This window comes from Amblyraja radiata, chromosome 22, assembly GCF_010909765.2.
Source record: "Amblyraja radiata isolate CabotCenter1 chromosome 22, sAmbRad1.1.pri, whole genome shotgun sequence".
Classification (NCBI taxonomy): domain Eukaryota; kingdom Metazoa; phylum Chordata; class Chondrichthyes; order Rajiformes; family Rajidae; genus Amblyraja; species Amblyraja radiata.
The window spans coordinates 33,218,896-33,227,703 of NC_045977.1; the positions used below are offsets into that span (position 1 = coordinate 33,218,896).

Below are 8,808 nucleotides of genomic sequence, written 5' to 3' on the forward strand. Positions count from 1 at the left end.
AGAAGATTGAGGGGGGATCTTATAGAAACTTACAACATTCTTAAGGGGTTGGACAGGCTCGATGCAGGAAGATTGTTCCCGATGTTGGGGAAGTCCAGAACAAGGGGTCATAGTTTAAGGATAAAGAGGAAATCTTTTAGGACTGATATGAGAAAAACATTTTTTTACACAGAGAGTGGTGAATCTCTGGAATTCTCTGCCACAGAATGTAGTTGAGGCCAGTTCATTAGCTATATTTAAGAGGGAGTTAGATGTGGCCCTTGTGGCTAAGGGGATCAGGGGGTATGGAGAGAAAGCAGGTACAGGATACTGAGTTGGATGATCAGCCATGATCATATTGAATGGCGGTGCAGGCTCGAAGGGCCGAATGGCCTACTCCTGCACCGATTTTCTATGTTTCTATGTTTGTGTCCTTTGCGTATTAACCAGCACCTGCAGTTCTTTGTTTCTCATATCTTATATCTTTACGGGACTCGAACCAAGCACACTTTCAAAAATGCACTTTAGTAAAAGCCATCTGCAGCTGGTGACATTATTGTGAAAGTTCATGATCAAAGCCTCACCTCTGGCAAATGAATGAGAATGTGTCTTCTATCTCTCTGAGAGTTTATTTTTCAAAGAGTCTGAAAAAAAGACTTCAAACACATACATTTAAAGGAACACAACATGAAAATAAAGGCAATGCAAGGGTGTGTTATAGTTGCCTTGGCCAGAATATTTCTCCGTTCATTTTTGATGTTTGATGTGGATCTGTAATTTCTTTCTTTTCTTCCCGATTCCTTTGTTCCTTTTCTTGTGTCTAACTTGTACATAAATCTGTGACGAGCTACCAGCAAGGAGATGTTGAGAGCAGCCTTCGATATGATTTGCTTTAAAATCCAATTGGTTTCTCAAAGCACACACAGAAACAGCAGTGGTCTCTGATTGTGTTTGATTGGTCTTGATAAAGCTGGGCTTCTTTGTCCTGTATCATTTCATTCTCCAATGTGAATTTCTCTACATTAAATAAGAGCAGAAAACGCTCGGAAAACCTCAGAAGGTCAGGCGGAATCTGTGGGAAAAGAAACAGAATTAACATTTTAGGCAGACGTCCCCTTCATCAGAATGATGAGTCAGGCACTGGTCAAACCGCGTTTGGCTTATTGTGAGCAGTTTTGAGCCCCATATCTAAGGAAGGACATGCTGGTGCTGGAGTGGGTCCAGAGGAGGTTTACAAGAATAATCACAGGGATGATTGGGTTAACATTGGATGAGCGTTTGATGGTACACGCTGGAGTTTAGAAGGATGAGGAACGACCTCATTGAAACTTACCGAATAATGAAAGGCCGGGTTAGAGTGGATGTGGAGAGGATGTTTCCACTAGTGGGAGAGTCTAGGACCAGAGGCCATACTCTCAGTATAAGAATTTAGAAAGGAGATGAGGAGGAATTTCTTTAGTCAGACGGTGTTGAATCTGTGGAATTCATTGCCACAGAAAGCTGTGGCCATGTCAATAGATATTTTTAAAGGTGGAAATTGATAGATTCTTGAGTAGTAAGTGTGTCAGGAGATTCAAGATTCAAGAGAGTTTATTGCCATGTGTTTCAGATAGGACAATGAAATTCTTGCTTTGCTTCAGCACAACAGAACATTGTAGGCATGAAATAAATACAGAACAGATCAGTGTGTCCATATACCATTGAATATATATATACACACACAATAAATAACCAGATAAAGTACTATTAAAGTTCAGATTTTTGTTTGAGGAGTTCAATAGTCTGATAGCTGTGAGGAAGAAGCTGTTCCTGAACCTGGACGTTGCAGTCTTCAGGCTCCTGTACCTACCTGAAGGCAGCGGAGAGATGAATATGTGGCCAGGATGGTGTGGGTCCTTGATGATGCTGCCAGCCTTTTTGAGGCAGCGACTGCGATAGATCCCCTCGATGGTAGGGAGGTCAGAGCCGATGATGGACTGGGCAGTGTTTACAACATTTTGCAGTCTTTTCCGCTCCTGGGCGCTCAAGTTGCCGAACCAAGCCACAATGCAACCGGTCAGCATGCTCTCTACTGTGCACCTGTAGAAGTTCGAGAGAGTCCTCCTTGACATACCGACTCTCCGTAATCTTCTCAGGAAGTAGAGGCGCTGATGTGCTTTCTTTATAATTGCATCAATGTTCTGGGACCAGGAGAGATCTTCAGGGATATGCACGAGAATGGGGTTGAGAGGGAAAGATAGATCAGCCATGATTGAATGGAGTAGATTTGATTGGCTGAATGGCCTAATTCTGCTCCTATAACTTATGAACCTGAGGTTATGAATGTTTTTAATTAAATGTTGCTGCATAAACACTGGGCAGGAAGTCCAGTTCCCCTTGCACAGATGTTCTGTGTCACTACATTATTCACATTCTTTCCTCAAAACTTTTAACTGTTTTGTTTTGCAATCCTATTTATTCCCAATAATTCGAGTCATCTGCATGACCTTCCATGACCACGATTATGCTTCATGTTTCAGCAGATGTCTCGGACCTTGGCTACATTATAACACACAGTTAAATCACTGAACTACTGAGACACGTTTTCTCTCTTAACGGAGGAAATACGAAGGTGAACTTAAAGACAATCGCCATAGTGCCAATCAGAAAATTTCAATGGTTAAATTAAAGAGATACCTATAATATCAAGGCCAAAGTATAAAAACTGGACATTGCCCTAATCCTCTGGAAAGCTGGAGCGTTCTATGTATAATCCAACATTTTCAGCACCCACCCAACATCCTTGTAAAGTCCCATCTCGAGCACCATCTATCTGCTTTATCACCACCAGCTAATCAATATAAGTCTATTACTTTTAGTTTTAAAGATACAGCATGGAAACAGACCCTTCGGCCCACCGAGTCCCCGCTGGCCACCAGCGATCACCCGTACATTAGTTCTATCCTACACACTAGGGATAATTTACAGAAGCCAATTAACCTACAAACCTGCATGCCTTTGCAATGTGGGAGGAAACCGGAGCACCAGGAGAAAACCCACGCAGGTCACGGGGAGAACGTACAAACTCCGCACTGACAGCACCCGTAGTCAGGATTGAATCTGGGTCTCTGGCGCTGCGAGGCAGTAACTCTACCGCTGCGCCACCGTGCCACCTGAAATATGCCCACTGTGTCCCATTATGTTTCTCCCCAACTGTTTTCAGTAGTTTTTCTACAGAGGAAAATACAGGCAAAAGTGCAGTAAATCACTTTCAGTTTATAGTTTAAGAAAGAACTGCAGATGCTGGAAAAATCAAAGGTAGACAAAAATGCTGGGGAAACTCAGCGGGTGAGGCAGCATCTATGGCACGCAGGAATAGGTGACGTCACCTATTTCCCTCGCTCCATAGATGCTGCCTCACCCGCTGAGTTTCTCTAGCATTTTTGTCCACCTTCAGTTTATAGGTTTGTATTTCTTAGTGCATAAAGAACAGGCAAGACTAGTGATACTGATGGGAGATTAAAATGTGACATAAAGGACTGAATTTTACATATACTGCAATGAGTTATAAGATTTGTATTAAAATGGTCGATGTGTGGAAATACACAGATCCCTTTTAATACTCTTTTAAACAGTAATTTTATTTTGTATGAAAAAAAAACATATCTAAACACACACTGAACTTTTTTTTCTCATTTATTCTATTGTTTACGGTGTACTATGTTTGCATATTCTGTTGTGCTGCTGCTCGTAAGAATTTCATTGTTCCATCTGGGACATATGACAAGAAAACACTCTGGACTCCTGATATAAAATATTACATTTTAAAATACATATACACGTAAAGAGGATGCACTTTACTGTACAATGGAATTCAATGAATAAAATAATACCTTCTGTCATTACTTCAGTGTGCCTTTACCCTGTGCCATGTAATATATAGAGTATGATTTCCAGTGTGATAAGGAGACTGGAAGATTAATTAGAATTATTTCTGCCTTTGCAATTCACTTCCAAGACTATGAAAGCACTTCTGTTCAATAACCCCGAACTTCAAAATACTTACATCGCTGCTCCATGCCATTGCAAAGGATTTGCCTTTTTATTCAGACTGACCTTTCACAAGGCCTTTACGAACACATGTCCTTCACTGTTTCTGTGCGGGGTTAAAGGTTGATCGCACTGAAAGCTTTGATGCCTTCTCTGGGTCTGCCAACAAAAAGTGAAATATGTGTTAAATACACAAAATGGAATGAGGGAGAGCTGGGATTGTGCAATGGGTTATTTTACCATCTCATCTTTCAAAGCATTGCTGTGTTTTGGTCATTGTTATCTGTTGTGGTGGGTGCTGAGTGTACAAGATCCCTCATGACAAAACCAATTGTATTTCCCAGGTAGACTAAAGTGCTGGAGAAACTCAGTGGGTTCAGCAGCATCTATGGAGCGAAGGAAATAAGCAGGGTTTCGGGCCGAAACCCGATGGTTCAACCAACAGGAAATACTATCAATCTCTGCCTTAAAAATATCCACTGACTTGGCCTCCACAGGTTTCTGTGGCAATTAATTCCACAGATTCTCAACCCACTGACTAAAGAAATTTCACCTCATCTCCTTCCTAAAGGAACGTCCTTTTATTCTGAGACCATGACTGGTCCTAGACTCTCCCAATTGTGGAACCATCCTCTCCACATCCACTCTATCCAGACCTTTCACTATTCGGTAAGTTTCACAGTTTCCCCCTCATCCTTCCACATGAAAACATAGAAAAATAGTAGGCCATTCAACCCTTCGAGCCAGCACCACCATTCATTATGATCATGGCTGATCATCTAAAATCAGTACCCCGTTCCTGCCTTTTCCCCATTTCCCTTGATTCCTTTAGTCCTAAGAGCTAAATCTCTTGCAAACACCCAGCCTCCACTGCCTTCTGTGGCAGAGAATTCCACAGATTCACAACTCTCTGGGTGAAGAAGAAGTTTTTCCTCATCTCAGTCCTAAATGGCCTACCCCTTATTCTTAAACTGACCCCTGGTTCTGGACTCCTCCAATATCGGGAAAATATTTCCTGCATCTACCCTGTCCAATCCTTTAAGAATTGTATATGTTTCTATAAGATCTCCTCTCATCCTAAATTCCAGTGAATACAAGCCCATCTGCAAACTTGCAGATGTCACATTTAATTTTTGTAGTTCATCCATGCGGTCTTTAAATCTTCGCCATTGCATCTCCACCGTCAACCCTTTAAGTATAATTTGCCCGTCTATCCTAGCCAATTCCTGTCTCATACCTTCAAACACTCCTTTCTTTAAGTTCAGGACTCTAGTCTCTGAATTAACCGTGTCACTCTCCATCCTAATGCAGAATTCCACCATATCATGGTCACTTTAGCCCAAGGGGCTTTGCACAACAAGATCGCTAACTAATCCTTCCTCATTACACAATACCCAGTCTAGGATGGCCGGCCCTCTAGTCGGTTTCTCTACATATTGGTTTAAAAACCATCCCATATATAATCGTCCTCCTCAGCATTGTTACCAATTCGGTTGGCCCAATCAATATGTCGATTAGAATTAGAATTAGAATTAGATTCCTTTATTGTCATTCAGACCTTTCGGTCTGAACGAAATTATGTTGCCTGCAGTCATACACAGAACCAATAAAAACAAAACATACAATAAACACAAACTAAACATCCACCACAGTAAGTTCACCAAGCACATCCTCACTGTGATGGAGGCAAAGTCTTAGTCTCCGTCTCTTCCCTCCTTGTTCTCCCTCTGCGCTGAGGCGATTGATCCAGGCCGGAGATGCCGTCCTCCAGTCCAGCGGACCTCTGTGGTGATGTCGCCGCCGCTGAAAGCCGGAACGCCGTCTCCGCTCCGAGACGGCCCGCCACAGCATCAGCTCCAGGCCGCCGCCCCCGCTCCGGGCCGCCGCCCCAGCTCCGGATCCCGCAGTCTCCGCTCCGGGCCGCCTCCCCAGCTCCGAGCTCCGCTGCATCAGCTCCAGGTCTCCGCCGAAAACCAGAAAGCCGCACCAGCAAGTCGGGCCACCGCTGCCTTAGCCCCGAAGACGGCCAGCCTCTCGTTGGTAAGTCCTGGCTGGCTCTGCCTCCGGAGCCTCGGTGTCGGTCGCAGGTTGGAGGCCGCCAGCTCCGCCATTAGGCCTCAGCGCAGACGGAGGCAGAGAAGGGGGATACGACACGAAAAAGTCGCATTCCCCCGAAGGAAGAGACAGAGAACATGTTTCACCCCCTCTAACACAACCCAACAAACTAAAACTTAACCAAAACAAGACAAAAAAAAACAACAGAAAAAAGTAAAGACAGACGGACTGCAGGCGAGCCGCAGCTGTTAACAGCGCCGCCACTTCCGTAGTCACCCATGACAACTGCTGGACCTTTGCTACACGCATACCAAATTTCCTGCTTGATGCTATCCCCAACCTCCCTGCTGCCGCTTGGTGGTCGGTATAACTCCAACAAGCGTTTTCTGCCATTGGTTATTTTACAGTTCTACCCGTACTGATTCTGCAGCATCCAAGTTAATATTTCTCCTTGCTATTGCATTCACCTCCTCTTTAACCAGCAATGCCACTCCCCTCCTCTTCCTTTCTGTCTAACCTTCTTGAATATCGTATACACCTGCATGTTCAGCTTCCAGCCTTGGTCACCCTGGAGCCATGTCTTCGGAATTCCAACTATATCATTTTCCTTAACTACTAACTGTGCATTCAAATCATCCATCCTATTTCGAATGCTCCTCGCATTATGCACAAAGCTTTCAAGTTTGTTTTTCCTATCCTCCCAGGTCCTGATGGTCTGCATCCCAGAATACTCCAGGAAGTGGCCCGAGAAATCGTGGATGCATTTGTGATCATTTTCTGTCTTCCAATGTTCTCTCGACCTCTATCCTCCTTTTATGTCCCTCTGCCTCCTTGCCTCTATTCCTCTGCCCTTAGTTTAAACGTGTCCTTTCCTACACTCTCTTTCCCGTTAGCTGCACGCATACGCTTCCACGTTGTTGACTCCCCCCCCCCCCCCCACTGTTTAGTTTAAACCCACCCATGTGGCACTAGCAAACCTGCCTGCCAGAATGTCAGTCCCCCTCCAATTAGGGTGCAACCCATCCCTTTTGTACAGGTCACCCCTGCCCCAGAAGTGATGCCGGTGATCTAGAAATCTAAATCCCTGGCCCCTCCTCAACCACACTTTCAGATCCCCCTATCTCCTTGTTCCTCCCCTCACTAGCACTACGAGGTACAAAATAGGACGTCCATGGTAAATGGTAGGGAATTGAAGAATGCAGGTGAACAGAGGGATCTGGGAATAACTGTGCACAGTTCCCTGAAAGTGGAATCTCATGTAGATAGGGTGGTAAAGAAAGCTTTTGGTGTGCTGGCCTTTATAAATCAGAGCATTGAGTATAGAAGTTGGGATGTAATGTTAAAATTGTACAAGGCATTGGTGAGGCCAATTCTGGAGTATGGTGTACAATTTTGGCCGCCTAATTATAGGAAGGATGTCAACTAAATAGAGAGAGTACAGAGGAGATTTACTAGAATGTTGCCTGGGTTTCAGCAACTAAGTTACAGAGAAAGGTTGAACAAGTTAGGGCTTTATTCTTTGGAGCGCAGAAGGTTAAGGGGGGACTTGATAGAAGTCTTTAAAATGATGAGAGGGATAGACAGAGTTGACGTGGATAAGCTTTTCCCACTGAGAGTAGGGAAGATTCAAACAAGGGGACATGACTTGAGAATTAAGGGACAGAAGTTTAGGGGTAACATGAGGGGGAACTTCTTTACTCAGAGAGTGGTGGCTGTGTGGAATGAGCTTCCAGTGAAGGTGGTGGAGGCAGGTTCGTTTTTATCATTTAAAAATAAATTGGATAGTTATATGGACGGGAAAGGAGTGGAGGGTTATGGTCTGAGCGCAGGTATATGGGACTAGGGGAGATTATGTGTTCGGCACGGACTAGAAGGGTCGAGATGGCCTGTTTCCGTGCTGTAATTGTTATATGGTTATATGGTTATACTGGAAGCAACTCAGAGATAACCACCCTCAAAGTCCTGCTTTTCAGCCTCCTACCTAGTTCCCCATACTCACGTTGCAGAACCTCCTTCCTCTTCTTACCTACGTCATTAGTGCCTACATGCACAACTACTTCCGGCTGCTCGCCTTCCCTCACAAGGATGTTCTTAAGTCCGTCTGAGACGTCTTGGACCCTGGCACCACTGAGGCAACACACCATCCTCGAGTCTCACCTGTGGCCACAGAATCTCCTGTCCGCACCTCTGACAATGGAGTCACCCACCACTATGGTTCTGCCTGACATCAGTCTCGCCGGTCGAGCCTCAGCGGCAGGTTTCAAGTCAAGGATCTGTCCGCCACTCGGACTGGAAGCGACCTCTGCCCCTGACAGCTCCCAAGAGGGTGTACCTGTTTTCAAGAGACACTTCCACCGAGGTCTCCAGCACTAGTTTCATCCCCTTCCTTTCCGTCTCTAACCCTCACACCGCTAGTACTCCTGGAGTGACAACCTGACTGTAGGTCCTGTCCAGGAAGCTTTTGTCTTCCCGGATGGACCGCGGGTCATCCAGCTGCTGCTCCAGCTCTCTAACTCGCTCCTTGAGGAGCTGCGCCTGGTCACAGTTCACACACGTTGGGTGGTCAGTGACACCTGCGGTACCCCGGACCTCCCACGTCCTGCAGCAAACACACTGCAGTAATATTCCTGACATCACGCCAATAAGTTTAAATATTTAAATTAAATTAAACACGCACCTGAATAAATGTAGCCTCCTCACCTCAGCCTCCTCATCGAAGACTCTTGAGCCAAAGACAGGCACTTT

General features: G+C 45.0%; 1 long non-coding RNA gene across 1 annotated transcript; it reads right to left on the minus strand.

Annotated features, from left to right (window-relative positions):
- Positions 1-444: 444 nt before the first annotated feature.
- On the minus strand, positions 445-8,538 carry LOC116985482. The gene is made up of 3 exons (XR_004415282.1): positions 8,396-8,538; positions 4,025-4,167; positions 445-1,051 (listed from the first exon to the last, which is right to left on the minus strand). It is a non-coding gene; the product is annotated as an uncharacterized LOC116985482 (long non-coding RNA).
- Positions 8,539-8,808: the final 270 nt, after the last annotated feature.